The sequence below is a fragment of the Podarcis vaucheri genome (genome assembly GCF_965113315.1).
Source record: "Podarcis vaucheri genome assembly, chromosome: W".
In the NCBI taxonomy this organism is placed as follows: domain Eukaryota; kingdom Metazoa; phylum Chordata; class Lepidosauria; order Squamata; family Lacertidae; genus Podarcis; species Podarcis vaucheri.
This window is the reverse complement of record NC_138757.1, coordinates 18,891,130-18,913,543: the sequence shown is the minus strand read 5'-3', so window position 1 is coordinate 18,913,543 and position 22,414 is coordinate 18,891,130. Positions and strand designations below refer to the sequence as shown.

At 47.3% G+C, this 22,414-nt stretch overlaps 1 protein-coding gene and 2 long non-coding RNA genes across 3 annotated transcripts in view; 2 read left to right on the top strand and 1 right to left on the bottom strand.

Annotated features, from left to right (window-relative positions):
* LOC309523338 overlaps positions 1-22,414 on the top strand; it is an 892,159-nt gene that overhangs the window by 212,043 nt on the left and 657,702 nt on the right. The window lies entirely within an intron of this gene.
* LOC309523311 (uncharacterized protein) overlaps positions 1-22,414 on the bottom strand; it is a 299,624-nt gene that overhangs the window by 63,674 nt on the left and 213,536 nt on the right. The window lies entirely within an intron of this gene.
* LOC309523335 overlaps positions 14,792-22,414 on the top strand; it is a 134,790-nt gene continuing 127,167 nt past the window's right edge. The window contains exon 1 of the long non-coding RNA XR_014215305.1: positions 14,792-14,810. This is a non-coding gene — a long non-coding RNA (uncharacterized lncRNA). The remainder of the gene's footprint in view (positions 14,811-22,414) is intronic.

The following is a 22,414-nucleotide window of genomic DNA, read 5'->3' as shown; positions in this document are numbered from 1 at the left end:
TCAAGGTAAGCTGGTACAAGGGAAAGCAGGATTGTAATTACTGTAAAAATTACTGATTACTTTGGATCAGCAGTCTCAACCTAACCCGCTATGTGGGGAGAGCCACGTGTTCCTTTGGAAGGCAAGTGGAATACAGTGTGATATACTGACAGCTGTTTTAAAAGATGTAACTGTAACTTAAAATCCAGTATCAGGGGGGAAAAAACAAAAATAGATGGTCCCTGTGTGGATAGTCATGTTTGCATGATGGGGCCACCTCCAGTGACCATGTGGCCTGATATAAGAGGGTTCTAAAATCAGTCCTGAAAGTAGACTGATTGAGAATGATACACAGATAGCTTTTGCTCTGCCATTAACAAGGTGAGCTGAAGCAAATTCTTGCCTCCCTTTGGGCTTAGCAATATTTCCTACAGCATTCTTGTTGAAGGGCATTGGAGAGTTAGGTGAGGGTCACTTTTCTGTTTTTCCATCAAGCCCCCAGACAAGAATGCTACAGCATCAGCCCCAAACACTCAGTCTCATAACAAAAAATACTCAACGGAGTTAGGGCTGAGGGTAGGGGAAGTACAAGTATGATCTTTCCAGTCCTCTAGAAGCTGACCTGTCAGGGAACTGCCATCGGAGGAACAGGTGGTGGAAGTGCTCATGGAGGCTGGGAGAGACTCAGCAGCTGAAGCAGGAACCAGCAGGGGGAGAGGTGGGTCTATGAGGGAAAGCGAGCAAGAGGGAGGGCTCAGGGACACGTCCAGCGAGAACAGTGGGGAGGTTTCTGAACCTCCCATAGGGAGACCCACTCCTCACCGGAAACTGTCACGCCGCGAGTCCAGAAGACGTGTTTCCGTTAAGGAGCTTTTATGCTGGAAGCGATTCCGAAAGCAACCACTGTTGGAATCTGCAAGTGACTAGAGCAGCCATGTCTGAGGGGCTCCGTCACAGACAGAGGTTTGTGGACTTGAACAAACTCTGAGGGACTACGATTTTACGCACAAGCAGCTCATCATCCCATCACATGACCCTTTGGGTCATTTTGGTCATGGAGCCAAATATCTGTTTCCAAGTTTAAAGAGTCTAAACAAGTAAAGAACAAGCTTGCCCTTTACATGCAAAAGCCCTGAAATTCAGCCCATTGGGCAATGATAGGCTGGGAGGAGGGAGGTAAGGACTAGCACCTTCTCTGCCCTCCACCTCCAACAGCTACACCTGAAAGTTTCATGATGGGGTTCGATTTGAGAAGCTGAATGTTTATAAAGGCACTTAGCCAATTTCTGCCACGGAAATTCTGAACAGAAACACTCTGCAGGTTCAGCCCCCAAAAGAAACTGCTCTGTGGTCTCTGTGTTGGGAAATGGGAAAAGATCTTGCTCATCACCAACCTTCCCTCAACAAATCAGTATCACTATGAGGCTGAACTGAACAGCTTGCTCCAGAGTTTTAAGAGATACGTTTCTGTGGTGTGGTAGTTAAGAGCGGTGGACTCTAATATGGTGAGCTGGGTTCGCTTCCCCGCTCCTCCACATGCAGCTGCTGGGTGACCTTGGGCCAGTCACACTTCTCTCTGAACTCTCTCAGCCCCACTCACCTCACAAGGTGTCTGTTGTGGGGGTGGAAGGGAAAGGAGATTTTTAGCCACTTTGAGACTCCTTCAAGTAGAGAAAAGCAGGATATAAAAACTAACTCCATAAATAAGAATTCTATGGAAAAGGACCATCCCTGCCATGATGATGAAAACTATATGTTTGGATTTTGCTGTATTATACCAACCTGTGGAATATGACAGTTCGCAGTTTCAAAATCTATTTGGCCACAGTGGATTGACAGTCTGGACACACAAAAACCTCTGGAAGATCTTTTGAATCAATGCCTATGCGAAAGCAGTGGTACCAGTCCTTGCAGTTTCCTTCACAGTAAGCCATAGTTAGGTCACCACTGGGCCTCCTGCACCCTTCCTTCAAGAAACATAGTGACCAGCAGCCTTCAAACAAGGATATCTGAGCAACAGGTTAGTGTATCCTTCCATCCCTCTGGGCATGATCGAGACACAGTAATGTAACTCTCGTTCAAGATTTGTCTCTTCTTGGGAGGAACAGCATCAATTTCCACTTGAAAATATTTGTCTTGTCCTTCAAAATAGGTTTTCCCACAGTACTGTATTATTTCTTTTGCAATCCAGGGTCTAATGGCAGCCATATCCTTTTGTATGAACTGTAATTGGGCAGCAGAAGCAATCAGATGGGCAATGGTACATGTGCAAGGACCGTAGTCACTGGAATTATGGTACCTTGCCTGGGTATATCAGTTGGTGCAAAAAATGATCAGCCGCAAAACTATAGGGATATTTTGAATCCATCTTATACAAACATGCTAAGAAGGATGTTATTGCATCAATCACAGAGTGGTTCAATCCATGTTTGGAATCTAGATAGAGCATGGTCTTCCTTTTAAAAATGATTACTATCAGTTTCCAGTGGACTTCTCTGTCATTTACTGGAATAATCAAAACACCTTTCTTTAGCACTCCAAATCTCAAATAGTTCTTCAGAGCTTGCACTGGCAATCTTTGACATATCTGCATGAAGTGGCAAGTACGGTAAGTGGGAAAATTGTTCCATTGTGACCTAGCTCTTTGGCCATGATCACCCTGGAGGCAAGAAAGGCATCTATTATGCTCCTTCAGGTATATTGCATCGAGGCCGTTTAGGGCTTTAAAGGTCAGCACCAACACTTTGAATTGTGCTCAGAAATGTACTGGGAGCCAATGTAAGTCTTTCAGGACATATGTTATATGGTCTTGGTGGCCACTCCCAGTCACCAGACTAGCTGCTGCGTTCTGGATTAGTTGTAGTTTCTGGGTCACCTTCAAAGGTAGCCCCAAGTAGAGCACATTGCAGTAGTCCAAGCAGGAGATAACCAGAGCATGCACCACTCTAGTGAGGCAGTCTCCGGCAGGTAGGGTCTCAGCCTGCGTACCAGATGGAGCTGGTAGACAGCTGCCCTGGATACAGAATTGACCTGTGCGTCCATGGACAGCTGTGAGTCCAAAATGACTCCCAGGCTGTGCACCTGGTCCTTCAGGGGCACAGTTACCCCATTCTGGATCAGGGAGTCCTTCACACCAGCCCACCCCCTGTCCCCCAAGAACATGACTTCATTATTGGATTCTCCTCCAGCTTCATTGAAGGGGCGCTGCGCAGAGAGGAAACATTGTGCAGTGCCTCTCAAGCGAAGCAAAGCCTGGAGAGCAAGAGGGATCAGTGTGCACCGACCCCTCTCGCTCTCCAGGCTTCAGCGAAAGCAACGTGTAGCCTCCAGAGTCCGGAGGGAGCGCTCCCTCTGCGCTTCGGAGGCTTCGTGTTGCTATCGCTGAAGCCAAGGAGCCTGCATTCACTCCATAGGACGCACACACATTTCCCCTTAATTTTTGGAGGGTAAAAAGTGTGTCCTATAGAGCGAAAAATACGGTAGTCATATATTCTCCTATCGGCTCTAATAATAATATTGCAGTGGTGACATTAACAGTGCAGGTAAGGGGATTTTTGTGATTTTTGTAGAGCAACTCATGATTTTTGTGGTGCAGGCTGTGCCCATGGCTATGATGTGTGATTTGATGGTGAGTTTGGGGAGCCCCAATGCGAAAAGAGTGAGGATCCTTTAGGATCTGTGCCTCAAAACTACGTTTTTGGGCCATGGCGTTGCCAGGAAGCCGTGGATCCATAATTTTTATGGTGCAGGCTCTGCTCCTGGCTATGACGTGTGATTTGACAGTGAGTTTGGGTTGGCCCAATGCAAAAAGCATGAGGATCCATGAGGATCCGTGCTTCAAAACCACGTTTTTGGGCCTTGGAGTGGCCAGGAAGCCGTGGATCCGAGTTTTTCGTGGTGCAGGCAGTGCCCCTGGACATGATGTGTGATTTGATGGTGAGTTTGGGCTGATCTAGTGCAAAAAGCGTGATGATCCATGAGGATCCGTGCTTCAAAACCAAGTTTTTGGGCCTTGGAGTGGCCAGGAAGCCGTGGATCCGAGTTTTTTGTGGTGCAGGCTCTGCCCCTGGACATGATGTGTGATTTGACGGTGAGTTTGGGATGGCCCAATGCAAAAACCGTGAGGATCCATGAGGATCCGTGCTTCAAAACCACGTTTTCAGGCCATGGATTTTCCAGGAAGTCGTGGATCCGAGTTTTTTGTGGTGCAGGCTGTGCTCCTGGCTATGATGTGTGATTTGACAGTGAGTTTGGGGTGGCCCAATGCAAAAAGCGTGAAGATCCATGAGGATCCATGGTTCGGAACCACGTTTTTTGGCCATGGTATGGCCAGGAAGCCATGGATTTGTGATTTTTGTGGTGGATGCTGTGCCCATGGCCATGATGTTAGATCTGACGGTGACTTTGGGCTGGTCTTGTGCAAAAATCATGAGGATTCATGAGGATCCGTGCTTCGGAACCACGTTTTTGGGCCACGGCGTGGCCAGGCAGGTGTGGATCCGAGTTTTTTGTGGTGTAGGCTGTGCCCCTGGCTATGATGTGTGATTTGACGGTGAGTTTGGGTTGGCCCAATGCAAAAAGTGTGAGGATCCATGAGGATCCGTTCTTGAAAACCACGTTTTTGGGCCATGGATTTGCCAGGAAGCCGTGGATCCATGATTTTTTTGGTGGATGCTGTGCCCCTGGCCATGATATGTGATTTGACAGTGAGTTTGGGTTGGCCCAATACAAAAAGCTTGAGGATCCATGAGGATCCGTGCTTCAAAACCACCTTTTTGGGCCACGGAGTGGTCAGGTAGCCGTGGATCCGTGATTTTTGTGGTGGATGCTGTGCCCCTGGCCATGATGTTTGATCTAATGTTGACTTTGGGCTGATCTAGTGCAAAAATAATGAGGATCCATGAGGATCCATGCTTCAAAACCACGTTTTTAGTCCATGGCGTTGCCATATAACCGTGGATCCGAGTTTTTTGTTGTGTAGGCTGTACCCATGGCTATGATATGTGATTTGCCATTGAGTTTTGGTTGGCCCAATGAAAAAAGCGTTAGGATCCGTGAGGATCCGACCTTCAAAACCAAGTTTTTGGTCCATGGCGTTGCCAGATAACCGTGGATCCTAGTCTTTTGTGGTGCAGCTGTGCCCCTGGACATGATGTGTGATATGATGGTGAGTTTAGGGTGGCCCAATGCAAAAAGTGTTAGGATCCATGAGGATCCGTCCTTCAAAACCACGTTTTTGGTCCATGGTGTTGCCAGGAAGTTGTGGGTCTGTGATTTTTGTGGTGCAGTCTGTGCTCCTGGCTATGATGTGTGATTTGACTGTGAGTTTGGGGTGGCCCAATGCAAAAAGCGTGAAGATCCATGAGGATCCGTGCTTCGGAACCACGTTTTTGGGCCATGGAGTGGCCAGGAAGCCGTGGATCTGTGATTTTTGTGCTGGATGCTGTGCCCATGGCCATGATGTTAGATCTGACGGTGACTTTGGGCTGGTCTTGTGCAAAAATCATGAGGATTCATGAGGATCCGTGCTTCGGAACCACGTTTTTGGGCCAGGGCGTGGCCAGGCAGGCGTGGATCTGAGTTTTTTGTGGTGTAGGCTGTGCCCCTGGCTATGATGTGTGATTTGACGGTGAGTTTGGGTTGGCCCAATGCAAAAAGTGTGAGGATCCATGAGGATCCGTTCTTGAAAACCACGTTTTTGGGCCATGGTGTGGCCAGGAAGCCATGGATCCGTGATTTCTGTGGTGGATGTCGTGCCCCTGGACATGATGTGTAATTTGAAAGTGAGTTTGGGCTGATCTAGTTCAAAAATCATGAGGATTCATGAGGATCCGTGTTTTTTAACCATGTTTTTGCGCCACTGCGGCACCACGAAATCGTGTATGCGTGATTTTTTTGGTTCTGCCTACAGTCTAAGATGTGGTCTACAGTATCATGATGTTTTTATTTTGTTTCAATATAAAAATAATATGAATTCATGAGGATCCGTGCCTCGGATCCATGTTTTTATGGTGCTGCAGCGCGGCAAAGTGTTGGATCCACGTTTTTTATAGTCCAGATTGTAGGCGTGCCTTCTAGGTGTGATTTGACACTGCATTTGTTGGAATTATTTTTTAAAAAGTGGAGGATCCATGAGGATCCGTGTAGATCCGCCTTTTATGCAGACCCAAATAAACATTTACAACTTTATTTACACCAAACAAGAAATATAACAATGTGATAACATAGTATTATATACAAACAGCAGAATGTTTCATTTGACGTAATAAACCAGAAATGGAAGCTGAGGGAAGTCAAGGGGGGGATTGAAAAAAAATGAATGTTTAGTATTGATATTGGAAATTTGTTTTGAAAATGTCAAATCAATTAAAAAAAGATTAACAAAATAACTGAAAATTTTACTGGTTATTTCCTATCGCAAAGGGCTAGTCCAAGATATCTCAATTATTCATGTACAATTACTTATGTACCTGTTATACACATTGACAATCTAGTGTAAAGGAGGGAGGTTTGCCCTTCGCAATAAATCCCTCGGCTTGACGGCAGTGGTATTTACAGTCTTTATTGTACAATTATTTACAAAGTACAGAGCATCTTTTCACGTGTCCGAGTCATCGGCAGCAGATCCTGGGAGTACGGGTTTTCGGCTCCACCTCCAGCAAAGCAATCTGGGTAATCTCATACGTCTGTGTCGTTCCCTACGCTTTAACCCCCTCCTGTCCTGAGCGGCTAAAAGTGGTGTGCCCTCTTCCTCTGTGCTAGAACTGGAGTGGTGCTGGGGCTCCCTAACATCAGGCAGCCCAACCTCCACCTCCCCTTGCTCTCCCACACCTTCCAGTGCTTCCTCTTCTGCAGCCCCTCTCGCTCCTCCTCATCCAACTCAGGAGCTGTCGCAGCTGGCTCCGTGACATCTAGTATCAGCCGAGGAAGGGAGGAAGCCCTTCAGGGAGAGATCCAGAAACCTTGTTCTGCCCAAGTTAGCAACCAGCTTATGCCAGCAGTCTACATCAGCTGTGTTGTTTTCAATACCTTGGGGACTTTTCTAGTCTTACCTAAGGTTTGTGTTATACAGGAACTTACGAGAAGAAGCAGTACGAAAATACATGAAAAGAAAAAATGTATTAATATTGGAATTAGCCCCTAGGTTATATACACCGTGCATATGAACTGTGTAGGTTGCACATAGTGGACTAGACCTTTGCGATAGGAAATAACCAGTAAAATTTTCAGAGTGATTATCATTCAGCCTGTTGTGCTTTGTGTATTGTGGATGGAGTCCAACAACATACGGATGACCATGAAAAAACCACACACACCTTTCCCTGAAGCAGAGCAAGATCACCTAAGCCAATCGCTTGGAAAGGAAAGATGGTCATTTAAAAAGCAAACACAAAGCCAAGCACAAGAAGCAAAGGCATGCCGAAGTGCTGGCATCAACGAACAGGATCTGGGAGGCCTGTGAACCATGTTGCAATGCCAGCTTTTAGGAAGACAACTTTTTGGAAGGAGGGGAAATACCACTCAGTCTCTCTTTCGTATGACCGTATTTTTCCGTGTGTTAGACGAGGTTTTTTGACTCAAAAATTGTGTCCAAAAATGGGGGTCGTCCAATACATGGATAGTGGCATGGGGGAGGGGGGAAGCGGCGCACCCACCCGTCAGTTGACAGGAGCGTAACTTCCCCCAATGCTGCTGTGCGGGACACACTCCCTAGATAGGGAGTTTCCTGCCCGTAGCTGCATGGGGGGAGAAGCTCAACAACTTTGGGCCATCTCCCCTCATTTTCTTAAAACTGAGTCCCCAAAATAGAGGGGGGGTCTAATACAAGGGGGCGTCTTATAGACAGAAATGTATGGTGCCTGGAGGCTCCCAACTGAAGAGGCAAAGGTTTGTATGAGGAAAAAGCCCGTGAAAGTGTAAGTCGGAACTCTTCATAAACTGGCAGAAGGAAGAGGAAAGTCTCTCTTCATCTATAGCAGTCTACATGCATCTTTGCCTTTTAGGCAAGGGTCAGCAAACTTTTTCAGCAGGGGGCCAGTCCACTGTCCCTCAGACCTTGTGGGGGGCTGAACGAATTCCTATGCCCCACAAATAACCCAGAGATGCATTTTCAATAAAAGGACACATTCTACTCATGTCAAAACACGCTGATTCCTGGACCGTCCATGGGCCGGATTGAGAAGGCGATTGGACCACATCCGGGCCCCGGACCTTAGTTTGCCTCCCCATGCTTTTAGGAGCTTGTCTCCATGACTTCAGAACAACTATAACTATAGGGAACATAGACTGTTACATTGGACCGACTGTGAAGGTCCATTTTCTGCAGGGAATGGAAGTGAGAGGGACAACTCATTCCAGAACCCCACACCCCCTGCAGCAAAATCTTTATTTTATTTCCTATCTATGTCCTCCCTGCCATCCCAACTCTTTCTGGTGTCCGAGAACCAATTTAGTTCCCAACCCCTAGTTTAACTTTCACCATTCTTTATGAATTTAAGACAGCAAAGCAACTGAGAGACTTGTAGAACTATTAGTTGCTCCTGGGCTCAAAAGTTTCTTGCTCTCAAGTCTGAATAATGCAGAACCCACGCAGATCAACCCACCGACCCTTATCCTATAGAACATGTAACACAATACAGAGTATTTTCCCGTCTATAAGACGCCCCCATGTATAAGATGCCCCCTATTTTGGGGTATTCCAAATTAAGAAAACACCCCTCAGCACTACCCGTATATAAGACGAGCCCTCAATTTTAAACCTTTTTTTTTGGTTAAAAACCCTTCTCTTATACACGGAAAAATATGGTTGGACTATTATCATGGACAGGGCTACTGTTCTAAATTCTCAAGATATTGTTTGGAAGGATCGCCAGTGTTTTAATATGCATGGCACTTGCTGAGACATGGCTAAAATAAAAGAAGACTGCTCTGTGCATTTGAAGAGACACTTTTTACTGCCAAAGGTTGCACACGTACACCACTGGAGACAACTTCCAGCATTGCTTTTTGATTCAAAGTGGTATGGCAATAGAAGTATCAAATTGAGTAAAGTAGACATATTAATCTGGTGGTTCCAAGCATTCCCCCAAGTCACGCGATCGCAGCCTAGTACCTAGGGATTATGAATGCACAAGGTCGCCACAGTCTCTTCCCTGGCTGTTCACAGCTATGGGTGCATAATGGGGAAGAGCTGTTCCCTGACAAGAAATATGCTTTTGTGCCTCCCAGTCAAGGTCTGACATGGGTCCAAGCACACAAGGCCTGATCTAGAAAGGTTGGGCGATCTCGGTCTCTTCAGCCATAATATTCGGGGCCATTCTGAGGAGCATCGCTAGGATGAGGCAGTGTGCTAAAGTAGTGCGAGAGATCGGTTAGGTGGGTGTTCAGCACCTGGAGCTCCTGGCTGATGTTGTCAACACTGCACCACATGGTTTGGAAGGTGTCCGTTGCCATAGTCACCGGCTGGTTATTTGGCAACCTCCTACTGATAGTGGAACGGGAGGTATAAATGTAGCCTGGGTCGATCCTCTGAGGGGATGGGAAATTAAAGAACTAGAGAGGGCTGACAGCCGCCCCATCTCCCTGCCATGAAGTCTCCAGAGCAAAGTTGCGCAGGAAACCACCCTTAGCTCCCTGGTCTTCCCCAAGGTCCTGAGGCGTAGGGAGCATGCTTGGGGAACAGGCGCCATCCATTAAATTGGCGTGGAAAGGGGTAGTAGAAGAGTCATAGAATCATAGAATCATAGAATCATAGAATCATAGAATCATAGAATCATAGAATCATAGAATCATAGAATCATAGAGTTGGAAGAGACCACAAGGGCCATCGAGTCCAACCCCCTGCCAAGCAGGAAACACCATCAGAGCACTCCTGACATATGGTTGTCAAGCCTCTGCTTAAAGACCTCCAAAGAAGGAGACTCCACCACACTCCTTGGCAGCAAATTCCACTGTCGAACAGCTCTTACTGTCAGGAAGTTCTTCCTAATGTTTAGGTGGAATCTTCTTTCTTGTAGTTTGGATCCATTGCTCCGTGTCCGCTTCTCCGGAGCAGCAGAAAACAACCTTTCTCCCTCCTCTATGTGACATCCTTTTATATATGTGAACATGGCTATCATATCACCCCTTAACCTCCTCTTCTCCAGGCTAAACATGCCCAGCTCCCTTAGCCGTTCCTCATAAGGCATCGTTTCCAGGCCTTTGACCATTTTGGTTGCCCTCCTCTGGACACGTTCCAGTTTGTCAGTGTCCTTCTTGAATTGTGGTGCCCAGAACTGGACATAGTACTCCAGGTGTGGTCTGACCAGAGCAGAATACAGTGGCACTATTACTTCCCTTGATCTAGATGCTATACTCCTATTGATGAGGCCCAGAATTGCATTGGCTTTTTTAGCTGCCGCGTCACACTGTTGGCTCATGTCAGGTTTGTGGTCAACCAAGACTCCTAGATCCTTTTCACATGTACTGCTCTCAAGCCAGGTGTCACCCATCTTGTATTTGTGCCTCTCATTTTTTTTGCCCAAGTGCAATACTTTACATTTCTCCCTGTTAAAATTCATCTTGTTTATTTTTGCCCAGTTCTCTAATCTGTCAAGGTCGTTTTGAAGTGTGATCCTGTCCTCTGGGGTGTTAGCCACCCCTCCCAGTTTGGTGTTGTCAGGGAACTGACATCAGAGGAAAGGGAGTTGGTAGGGCTCCCAGAGACTGGGAGAGAGTCAGCAGCCAAAGCAGGGATCAGCAGGGGGAGCGAGGGGTCTCTGGAGGAGGATCTCAGTAATGCTGAGAGAGACGCAGCAGCCCAGGCAGGAAACAGCAGGGGAGAGAAAGGGGTGAGAGACACGTCCAGCGAAAATAGCGGGGAGGTGTCAGAAGCAACTGTAGGGAGACCCATTCTTCGCCGGAAGCTGCCACGTCGTGAGTCCAGGAGACGCGTTTCCGTTAAGGAGCTTCTTTGCTGGAAACGTTTCCGCAGGCAGCCACTGTCAGACTCTACTAGTGACTAGAGCAGACATGTCTGAGGAGCTCTGTCACACACAGAGGTTTGTGGAGCCGCACAAACTCTGAGGGGGCACAATTTTAAGCACAAGCAGCTAATCATCCCCTGACAGCAGTCTGACAGTCTCTGTACGCTGCCTGTGCAGGAGAAAGCATCATGAGCAACCCAGCCGGAACCGGAGAGGCAGGGGTTGGAGCTGGTCCAAGCTTGGAAGAAAGGTATCAAGCTCTGGAGGTCCAACTTGCGCTGCAGACGGCGAGGCTCGAGGAGAGAAGGGCTCAGGATGCAGACAAAAAGGGGAGAACCACTCAGTTCCCCAGAAAGGTACCAGGATTGGTGCAGAAGTTTGGGGGGGACCCCAAGGATTACCATGCCTTTAGGACAGAGATGCAATATGCCCTTAATGTGCAGTTTGATGAGTTCCCTGATGAGGAATCACGAGTTGCTTTCGTAATTGGGCATCTTGAGAAGGGGGCGCGAGACTGGGTTCGACCCCTGATGGCAAGGCACACAGAACTGATAGCGTTTAATGTGGCCACCTTGGGAGGCGCTCCCATTATTTTGGGAATGAGCTGGCTAGCCCTACATGATCCGCTGGTGGGCTGGCATCAAAGAGTGGTTTCCTTCGGTTCAGCACATTGCTTAGAACACTGCAGGGGGGAAAAGGGGTCAGCAGGGGCCCAAGCCACCCTGGCAGGGACTGAAGTAATGGAGAAGGGGAAGGTGCCACCACAGTATGCTGATCTCAGCGACATGTTCAGCGAGAAGGAAGCTGACCAACTACCCCCGCATAGGCCCTTTGATTGCCAGATCAATTTACTCCCTGGAGCACAGCTTCCTGTAGGCAAGTTGTATGCCATGTCAGACAGGGAAATGCAGCAGTTGCGAGAGTTCATTGACAAGAACCTGAAGAGAGGCTTCATCAGAGAGTCCAAGGCAGCGGGGGGTAGCCCAGTGTTTTTTGTGGATAAAAAGCACACGGACAAGCCGAGACTTGTATGTGATTTCCGGCAGTTAAATGCAGTGACAGAGCCGGCGGCTTTTCCTATGCCCAGGATTGATGATATTTTGACCAGGGTGCGGAAAGGAAAGATTTTTACAAAGCTGGACCTAAGGGGGGCGTACAACCTGATACGTATAAGGAAAGGGGATGAATGGAAGACCACCATGTTCACCCCTTTGGGGGCATTTGAATACCTCGTTATGCCTTTTGGATTACAAACAGGCTCCGCGTGTTTTCAAGCCTTCATGAACCACGTACTGGGGCCTTTGCTCTACAAGAATTGCGTGGCCTTCTTAGATGACGTGTTGGTGTATTCGGAGAATGAGGAGCAACATGTGAGAGACGTCAGAGAAGTGTTGAGCAGGCTGCAAGCCAACAGGCTGTGGGTGAAACTGGAGAAGTGTCAGTTTCATACCAAGGAGGTGGAATTCCTGGGGTACCGCTTGTCAGACAAGGGGTTGGCCATGGACCCCGGCAAGGTTCAAGCAGTGCTGGAATGGAAAACACCCAAAACCAAGAAGGATGTGCAGAGGTTCCTAGGGTTTGGAAACTTTTATCGTAAGTTCATCCGAAACTTCGCCCACCTGACGGCGCCCATCACGGACTGTCTCAGCAGTAAAAAGAAGTTTGTTTGGACGGGGGAGGCGGAGCGAGCGTTTGAGGAACTGAAAAGGGCCTTCGCCTCTGATGAACAACTTCTGCATGTGGATTTACAAAAAAAGCTGAGGGCCGAAACAGACGCTTCTGACAGAGCCATAGGGGCGGTGCTTCTTCTGCAGCCGGGGAAGGAGGAGTCAGAGTGGCGACCGTGTGCCTTCTTTTCGCGAAAGCTGAACAAATCCGAGAGGAACTACACGGTGTACGACCGGGAACTTCTTGCGATTCATGAGGCTTTCCGGAGATGGAGGCACCTGCTAATTGGTGCACAACATAAGGTGCAAGTGTGCACGGACCATAAGAATCTAGAGTATTGGAGAACTGCGCGAGTGCTCAACCAACGGCAGTTGAGATGGGCCCAGGAGTTCTCCAAATTTAACTTTGAGATTTGTTACGTGCCAGGCCCAGAGAACGTTAGGGCGGACGCTCTCTCACGCAAACCTGAATATTTGGAGGGGGAGGGTGCACCCGAAGAGACCCATGTCATTCCCGAGGACCGCTGGGTGTGTGGGGCGGCATTGGTGGGGCAAAGGGAACTGGTAGAGGGAACGGTGCAGGATGAATACGCCCAGGACAAACTCAGGGGTCTCAGGAGGGAGGGAGACAAACCCGGGGGTTTTGAGGAGAGAAACGGGGCGTTGTACTACAAGGGAGCGTTATATATACCTGAAGGGGAATTGAGGGAAAAGGTACTCAAGCAACTGCACGATAGCCCCACAGCAGGGCATTTTGGGCAACACAAAACCATGTGGCTGGTTACCAGGGAATTCTGGTGGCCCAAGGTCAGGGAAGATGTGCGGGAGTATGTGAGAGGGTGTGACCAATGCCAACGAGCCAAGGGGGAGAGGCGGGCACCGGCAGGTTTATTAGAACCACTACCCACGCCGGAAAGGCCATGGGAGGCAGTGGCAATAGATTTCATGACTGATCTGCCAAGGTCCAGAGGGAAAACAGCCATCATGGTTGTGGTAGACCTGTTAACCAAGATGGCCCACTTTATAGCCTGCTCACATGCGGTCACAGCGGAAGAAACCGCTAAATTGTTTGTGGAAAATGTGTTTAGGCTGCATGGCGCCCCCTTGAGGGTGGTTTCTGACCGAGGGAAACAATTTACTTCCAGGTTCTGGAGGAAGCTCATGAGCTTATTGCATGTAGAGGTGAATTTCTCAACTGCCCGTCATCCAGAAACCAACGGGCAGGCGGAAAGAGCTAATGGTGTCCTCCAGCAATATTTGAGGTGTTATGTGAATGACAGAGAGAATGATTGGGTGGAGAAGCTGGCGTTGGCAGAATTTGCCTACAACAATGCAGAGAACGTGTCCACGGGGATGAGCCCCCTTTTTGGCTAATCACGGGTGTCATCCCCGAGCCTTCCCAGGGGGGGAAGGGGAGAACTGGAGCGTTCCAGCTGCAGAACAGTTCGTTGAAGAAATGGAAGCGATCCATCGCCAGCTCCAACTTAATTTAAACAGGGCGAAGGAGGAATATAAGAGGCAGGCAGACAAAACCAGAAGGGAAGGGGAAAGCATTAGGGTGGGGGACCAGGTGTGGCTGTCCACCCAAGGGTTACCATTCAAAGGGGGTTGTAAGAAGTTAAGACCCAAAAGGCTGGGCCCATTTGAAGTCACGCAGCAGGTCAACCCAGTGGCTTTCAGACTCCGGTTACCGAACCACATGAAGCTGCACCCAGTGTTCCACAGGTCGTTGCTGTCACCGTATAAAGGGGACAGAGAAGGGAGGGTCAATAGGGGACCAGCTATGGAGGAAAAAGAACACAGCTACCATGTAGCGGAGATTCTCGATTCCAGGTGGAAGGGAGATCAAGTAGAGTATTTGGTAATGTGGGAAGGGGAGCCGGAGTCGGAAAACACCTGGGTCATGGCAGAGGATGTAGATGACGAGGTTTTGATAGAAACTTTTCATCAGAGATTCCCTCGTAAACCTCAGCCAGTGGCGAGGTTCCGGAGGGAATACTTTGCCACCACCGACGAAGAAGAAGAGTTGGAGGGGTTCTCTGATTCCGAGGCGGAGGAGGATTCAGCGAGCCGGAACGAAAACCGATGGAGGGAAATGTTCGAGACGTCTGAAGATGAAGAGGATTCTTTTCGGGGTTTCAGCTCCTCACCGCCCAGAGGAGAGAGTAGGGGCGGGGGGGAAGGGGGCCCTGGAGGGGAGGTGGATGTCAGGGAACTGACATCAGAGGAAAGGGAGTTGGTAGGGCTCCCAGAGACTGGGAGAGAGTCAGCAGCCAAAGCAGGGACCAGCAGGGGGAGCGAGGGGTCTCTGGAGGAGGATCTCAGTAATGCTGAGAGAGACGCAGCAGCCCAGGCAGGAAACAGCAGGGGAGAGAAAGGGGTGAGAGACACGTCCAGCGAAAATAGCGGGGAGGTGTCAGAAGCAACTGTAGGGAGACCCATTCTTCGCCGGAAGCTGCCACGTCGTGAGTCCAGGAGACGCGTTTCCGTTAAGGAGCTTCTTTGCTGGAAACGTTTCCGCAGGCAGCCACTGTCAGACTCTACTAGTGACTAGAGCAGACATGTCTGAGGAGCTCTGTCACACACAGAGGTTTGTGGAGCCGCACAAACTCTGAGGGGGCACAATTTTAAGCACAAGCAGCTAATCATCCCCTGACAGGTGTCATCTGCAAATTTGATCAGGATGCCCTTGAGTCCATCATCCAAGTCGTTGATAAAGATGTTGAATAAGACAGAACCCTGTGGCACCCCACTAGTCACTCTTCTCCAGGATGAAGAGGAACCATTGATGAGCACCCTTTGGGTTCGGTCAGTCAGCCAGTTACAAATCCACTGAGTGGTAGCATAGTCAAGACCGCATTTTACCAGCTTCTTTACAAGAATATCATGGGGCACCTTGTCAAATGCCTTGCTGAAATCAAGGTAGGCTACATCCACTGCGTTCCCTTCATCTACCAGGCTTGTAATTCTGTCAAAAAACGAGATCAGGTTAGTCTGACATGACTTATTTTTCAGAAATCCATGCTGACTATTGGTGATCACAGCATTCCTTTCTAGGTGCTCACAGACTGTTTGCTTAATGATCTGCTCCAGAATCTTCCCTGCTATTGATGTCAGACTGACTGGGCGGTAATTATTTGGGTCCTCTCTTTTCCCCTTTTTGAAAATAGGGACAACATTTGCCCTCCTCCAGTCTGCCGGGACTTCGCCTGTTCTCCAGGAATTCTCAAAGATGACTGCCAGTGGTTCTGAGATCACATCTGCCAGTTCTTTTAATACTCTTGGATGCAGTTCATCTGGCCCCGGAGACTTGAATACATCTAAACTAGCCAAATATTCTTGTACTATCTCCTTAGTTATTCTGGGCTGTGTTTCCTTTGCTGAATCATTTGCTCCAAATTCTTCAGGTTGGGCATTGTTTTCTTTATCGGAGAAGACTGAGGCAAAGAAGGCATTGAGTAGTTCAGCCCTTTCTGTGTCCCCTGTTTGCATTTCACCATCTTCTCCTCTGAGTGACCCCATTGTTTCTTTGTTCTTCCTTTTGCTACGAACATACCCATAAAAGCCTTTTTTGTTGCTTTTAACCTCTCTAGCAAGCCTGAGTTCATTCTGTGCTTTAGCTTTTCTGACTTTGTGTCTACACGTGCTGGCTATTTGTTTGAATTCCTCTTTGGTGGTTTCCCCCCTTTTCCATTTTTTGTACACATCCTTTTTTAATCTTAATTCAGTTAAAAGTTCTTTAGATAGCCACCCTGGCTTCTTTAGGCACCTTCCATGTTTCCGTCTCATTGGTATTGCCTGACGTTGTGCTTTTAGTATCTCCCTCTTAACAAACTCCCAGCCATCATGAACTCCCTTTCCTTTTAGTATTGTTGTCCATGGGATCTCACCCAGCACTTCCCTAAATTTTATGAAGTCGGCTTTCTTAAAGTCAAGAAATTGAGTCCTAGTATGCTTAGCTGCTCCTTTCCGCTGTATAGTAAACTTCAGAAGAGCATGATCACTCGCGCCTAATGATCCTTCCACTTCTACCCCACTAACCAGGTCATCAACATTGGTTAGGACCAGATCTAAAATGGCTGTTCCTCTTGTTGCTTCTCCCACTTTCTGGACAATGAAGTTGTCTGCAAGGCCAGTGAGGAATCTGTTTGACCTTATGCTCTTGGCTGAGTTTGACGTCCAACAAATATCCGGGTAATTGAAGTCCCCCATTACTACTATCTCCCTTCCTTTTGCATGCTTGGCCATCTGTTCCAGGAAGGCATCATCTATGTCCTCCGTTTGTCTTGGGGATCTATAGTAAACTCCCACAATGAGGTCTCTGTTATTCTTCTCTCCCTTAATTTTGACCCAAATGCTCTCACTTTGGCTTTGAGGATCTAAATCTTGGATCTCTTCACAGGTATACACATCCCTGACATATAACGCCACTCCTCCTCCTTTCTTGTCTGGTCTGTTTCTCTGAAATAGATTGTATCCCCCCATTATTACATTCCAATCGTGGGACTTATCCCACCAGGTTTCAGTGATGCCTATTATGTCATATTTAGTTTGCTGTACCAAGAGCTCAAGCTCATCTTGTTTATTTCCCATGCTTTGCGCATTAGTGTACAGACATTGAAGTCCATTAATCATTCCCCCGTGTCTCTTATTTAAGGATTTTTTCCTCCCACCACTAGGTCCGCGTGCTGTTTGCTCCATTTGGTCTATGACATTTGGATGATCATCTTCATTAATTGATAGACTCCTACCTTCAGGAGCACTGTCTCCCTCCCCCACATTAGTCAGTTTAAAGCCCTCCTGATGAGGTTTCTGAGATTTTTGGCAAAAACATTTCTCCCAACCGTTGTGAGGTGCAGCCCATCACTTGCCAGAAGTCCATCTTCAAGAAACTGCAGTCCGTGATCTAAGAATCCAAACCGTTCCTGTTTACACCATTTGCGAAGCCAGCTGTTCACTTCCACTATTTTCCCCTCTCTCCCTGGGCCACGTCGTTCAACTGGGAGGACAGATGAGATGACAATTTGTGCATATAGTTGCTTCAATTTCCTGCCGAGAGCCTCGTAGTCTCTTTTGATCTTCTGGAGGCTATTGCTTGCAGTGTCATTGGTTCCCACATGAACCAAGAGGAAGGGGTATTTGTCAGTGGGTTTTATGATTCCTTGCAGTCGTTCAGTTACATCTTGGATCTTAGCCCCGGGGAGACAGCACACTTCCCGAGACATCTTGTCAGGCCCACAGATCACTGCTTCTGTTCCCCTCAGTAGGGAATCCCCTATCACCACTACACGCCTCCTCTTGGGTTTGGTCGGGGTTCTTCCGTGAGCTGTCCGTTCCAAGGTCGCCTGCACATTCCCTGAGGACTGACTTTGCTGCTCGTCTTCATATACCTGATCGACTGTAATGAGGGAGAGATCCTCAAATGGAGTCTGCTCTTCGTCTTCCATGCTAGGGGAGAGGACCTCAAAGCGATTGTGTATTTCTAAGCAATCAGAGTGAACCCTGGGCCTCCTACTTCTTTGAGTCACGTTTCTCCATATATCTGGCTCCTGTGTTGGTGAACTAGACTCCTTCTCAGGGGAGTCCCCTGTCTCCTCCTTGGTGGAGACGGTGTGCTCTGTTGCTTCCAAGAAGAGCTCCAGCTCTCTAATTCTTTGGAGCGTAGCTACACGTTCCTCAAGTTGCTGGACTTTGTCTTTTAAGAGGGCAATCAACATGCAATTGCTGCAGGTAAAGCTGCCTGCAACCTTTGGCAAGATGGCAAACATTGCGCAGGAATCGCAGGCGACTGCAGCTGTTCCCTCCCCTTCCATCTTGAGATCGTGTCGTTGGGGTTGGCTACAGAGGTCCTCCATCATAAAAAGCTTGAAGACAGGACAAATAACTTCCCCCCCCCACACAAAAACACCTAGATCTCCCCCAACAAACGTTTGAGACTAGCTCCCCTAAATCTAAAAGATGGATCTAACTGCGCGCGCCTAGCGGCGCGCGCCGCTGCCCTTCAAACTCTGATAAGCTCCTCCCACAGCTAATCCCCTGCCTCAACAGAAACCCTGCCCCCTCTGACCTTTACACAGGGAAAACAGCTAATCAGCCACAAAGAAACACACAGACACAAGAAAACCCTTTTTGCTCCTTCTTCAACTGATGCCCTGCAAACTCTGATAAGCTCCTCCCACAGCTAATCCCCTGCCTCAACAGAAACCCTGCCCCCTCTGACCTTTACACAGGGAAAACAGCTAATCAGCCACAAAGAAACACACAGACACAAGAAAACCCTTTTTGCTCCTTCTTCAACTGATGCCCTGCAAACTCTGATAAGCTCCTCCCACAGCTAATCCCCTGCCTCAACAGAAACCCTGCCCCCTCTGACCTTTACACAGGGAAAACAGCTAATCAGCCACAAAGAAACACACAGACACAAGAAAACCCTTTTTGCTCCTTCTTCAACTGATGCCCTGCAAACTCTGCCCTGCAAACGCCCAAGGAGTGAGAGGGAGCACGGATCCGGGACATCGGATCGTAGTGCCTGGAGGCGGTTGGAGGTTGGATGGCGGCTAACAGATTGAGGTTGAATCCTGACAAGACAGAAGTACTGTTTTTGGGGGACAGGAGGCGGGCAGGTGTGGAGGATTCCCTGGTCCTGAATGGGGTAACTGTGCCCCTGAAGGACCCAGGTGCGCAGCCTGGGAGTCATTTTGGACTCACAGCTGTCCATCGAGGCACAGGTCAAATCTGTTTCCAGGGCAGCTGTTTACCAGCTCCATCTGGTACGCAGGCTGAGACCCTACCTGCCCGCGGACTGTCTCGCCAGAGTGGTGCATGCTCTGGTTATCTCCCGCTTGGATTACTGCAATGCGCTCTACGTGGGGCTACCTTTGAAGGTGACCCGGAAACTACAACTAATCCAGAACGCGGCAGCTAGACTGGTGACTGGGAGCGGCCGCCGAGACCACATAACACCGGTCTTGAAAGACCTACATTGGCTCCCAGTACGTTTCCGAGCACAATTCAAAGTGTTGGTGCTAACCTTTAAAGCCCTAAACGGCCTTGGTCCAGTATATCTGAAGGAGCGTCTCCACCCCCATCGTTCTACCCAGACACTGAGGTCCAGCACCGAGGGCCTTCTGGCAGTTCCCTCACTGCGAGAAGCCAAGTTACAGGGAACCAGGCAGAGGGCCTTCTCGGTAGTGGCGCCTTCCCTGTGGAACACCCTCCCACCAGATGTCAAAGAGAACAACAACTACCAGGCTTTTTTTTTTTTTTAATAGTTTTTTATTTGCTTTTTTTCCAAGGTCAAAATACATCGTCATTAACACAACAAAAGCAGTTTTACAGAAAAAAAAGAAGTTATAAAAGAAGATTCACTTTTCCAGATCTATTTTCATAGTCAACTGGACTTCCCCACATCTTCCATCCCCTGCTTTCTTTACAATAAAAATAAACAGCAAATTGATACCTTATTTTATGTGTTTTTGTGCTTTCATTTAATTATATAGTCTGTAATTTATATTTTTCAAAGTCCTAACTTAATTTCCACCATTTACAAATCTCAATACTGAAGCATGTTTTTCCCGAAAACTTGGCAGATTCTCAACATTCATATAACTTATAATGTTTTTGTAGATAGTCCTTAAATTTTTTCCAGTCCTCTTCCACTGCTTCTTCTCCCAGATCTCGGATTCTGCCGGTCATTTCAGCTAGTTCCATGTAGTCCATCAGCTGTGAATGCCACTCTTCCAGCGTGGGTAGCTCCTGTGCCTTCCAATGTTTGGCTATAAGGATTCTTGCTGCTGTAGTTGCATATAAAAAGAAAACTCTATCTTTCTTTAACACTCTCTGGCCCACAATGCCCAGGAGGAAGGCCTCTGGTTTCTTGTGAAAGGTGTACTTAAACACCTTTTTCAACTCATTATAAATCATTTCCCAGAAAGCCTTCACCCTCGGGCATGTCCACCAGAGGTGAAAAAAGGTACCTTCAGCCTCCTTACATTTCCAACATTTATTGTCAGACAGATGATATATCTTTGCGAGTTTAACTGGGGTCATGTACCACCTGTATACCATTTTCATAATGTTTTCTTTTAAGGCACTGCATGCCGTAAATTTCATACCGGTGGTCCATAACCTTTCCCAGTCTTCAGACATAATGTTGTACCCAATGTCTTGTGCCCATTTTATCATAGCTGATTTAACTGTCTCATCTTGAGTATTCCATTTAAGCAACAAGTTATACATTCTTGAAAGCACTTTAGTCTTAGGTTCAAGTAATTCTGTCTCTAGTTTTGATTTTTCCACCTGGAAACCAATTTTCTTATCCTTTTTAAAAACCTCTAGAATTTGGGCATAATGAAACCAGTCTCGCACCTTTCCCTTCAATTTTTCGAAACTCTGCAACCTCCAAGTATCACCAACTCTTTCTATTAACTCACAATATTTTGCCCAGCCACTCTCCATGTTACGTAGTTTAATGGCCTTGGCCTCCGTCGGTGATAACCACCTCGGGGTCTTATTTTCAAGTAAGTCCTTGTATTTAGTCCAGACAATAAATAGAGCTTTCCTGACAATATGGTTTTTAAACAATTTATGAGACTTTGCCTTGTCGTACCACAAATAAGCATGCCACCCAAAAGCATTGCTGTGCCCTTCCAGGTCTAGGACATCTGTGTTTTCTAACAGAAACCAATCCTTCATCCAGCAGAAGGATGCAGCTTCATAGTACAATCTTAAGTCCAGCAGGGCAAATCCCCCTCTTTCCTTTGCATCTGTTAATATCTTAAATTTTATTCGGGGCTTTTTGCCCTGCCAGACAAACTTTGCAATGTCCTTCTGCCACTTTCCAAAGCATTCCACTCTGTCCACGATCTGGAGGGTTTGAAACAAAAATAACATTCTTGGCAATACATTCATTTTGACTGCTGCAATCCTTCCCGACAAGGCAAGTTTCAATCTTGACCAAATTTCTAAGTCCCTTTTAATTTCAGACCAACATTTTTCATAATTGTCTTTAAACAAATTTAAATTTCTTCCAGTCAAGTTAACCCCCAGGTATTTCACTTTTGTTACCACGTTTAATTCTGTTTCCTTCTGAAACCCATCTACTTCTGAAGAAGTCATATTTTTTGCCAAAACCTTAGTTTTTTGTTTGTTCAGCTTAAATCCCGCCACCCGACCAAATTCAGAAATTAGCTCTAAAGCTCTTTTTGTACTAGTTTCTGGCTCCTGTACTGTCAAGACCAAATCATCTGCAAAGGCCTTCAATTTATATTGTTTTTCTCCGACCTGTATTCCTTCCACCTGTTGGTCCTTCCTAATCAAGTTCAGCAGCACCTCCAGGACAGAAATAAATAACAAGGGTGATAGGGGGCATCCCTGTCGTGTCCCTTTTTCAATTTTAAACTCCTCTGTCACCACATTGTTTACTATCAATTTAGCTTTTTGTTCTGAATAAATTGCTTCAATACCATTTTGGAACGCCCTTCCCACTCCCATTCCTTCCAAATTTTTCTTCATAAATTTCCAAGATATATTATCAAAGGCCTTCTCTGCGTCTATAAAAATCAAAACTGCTTTTGTGTTCATATTTGTCTGTAATAACTCCAAAACGTCAACAATATTCCTGGTGTTGTCAGACAAATGCCTGCCCGGGAGAAAGCCTGCTTGGTCTTTATGTATTACTTCGTTTAAAACCTTTTTCAGTCTATTTGCCAGAATATCAGCAAAAATTTTGTAATCCACATTTAGGAGTGAGATGGGACGGTAGTTCTTAAGTTGGGTCTTTTCAGATTCCAATTTTGGTATCAA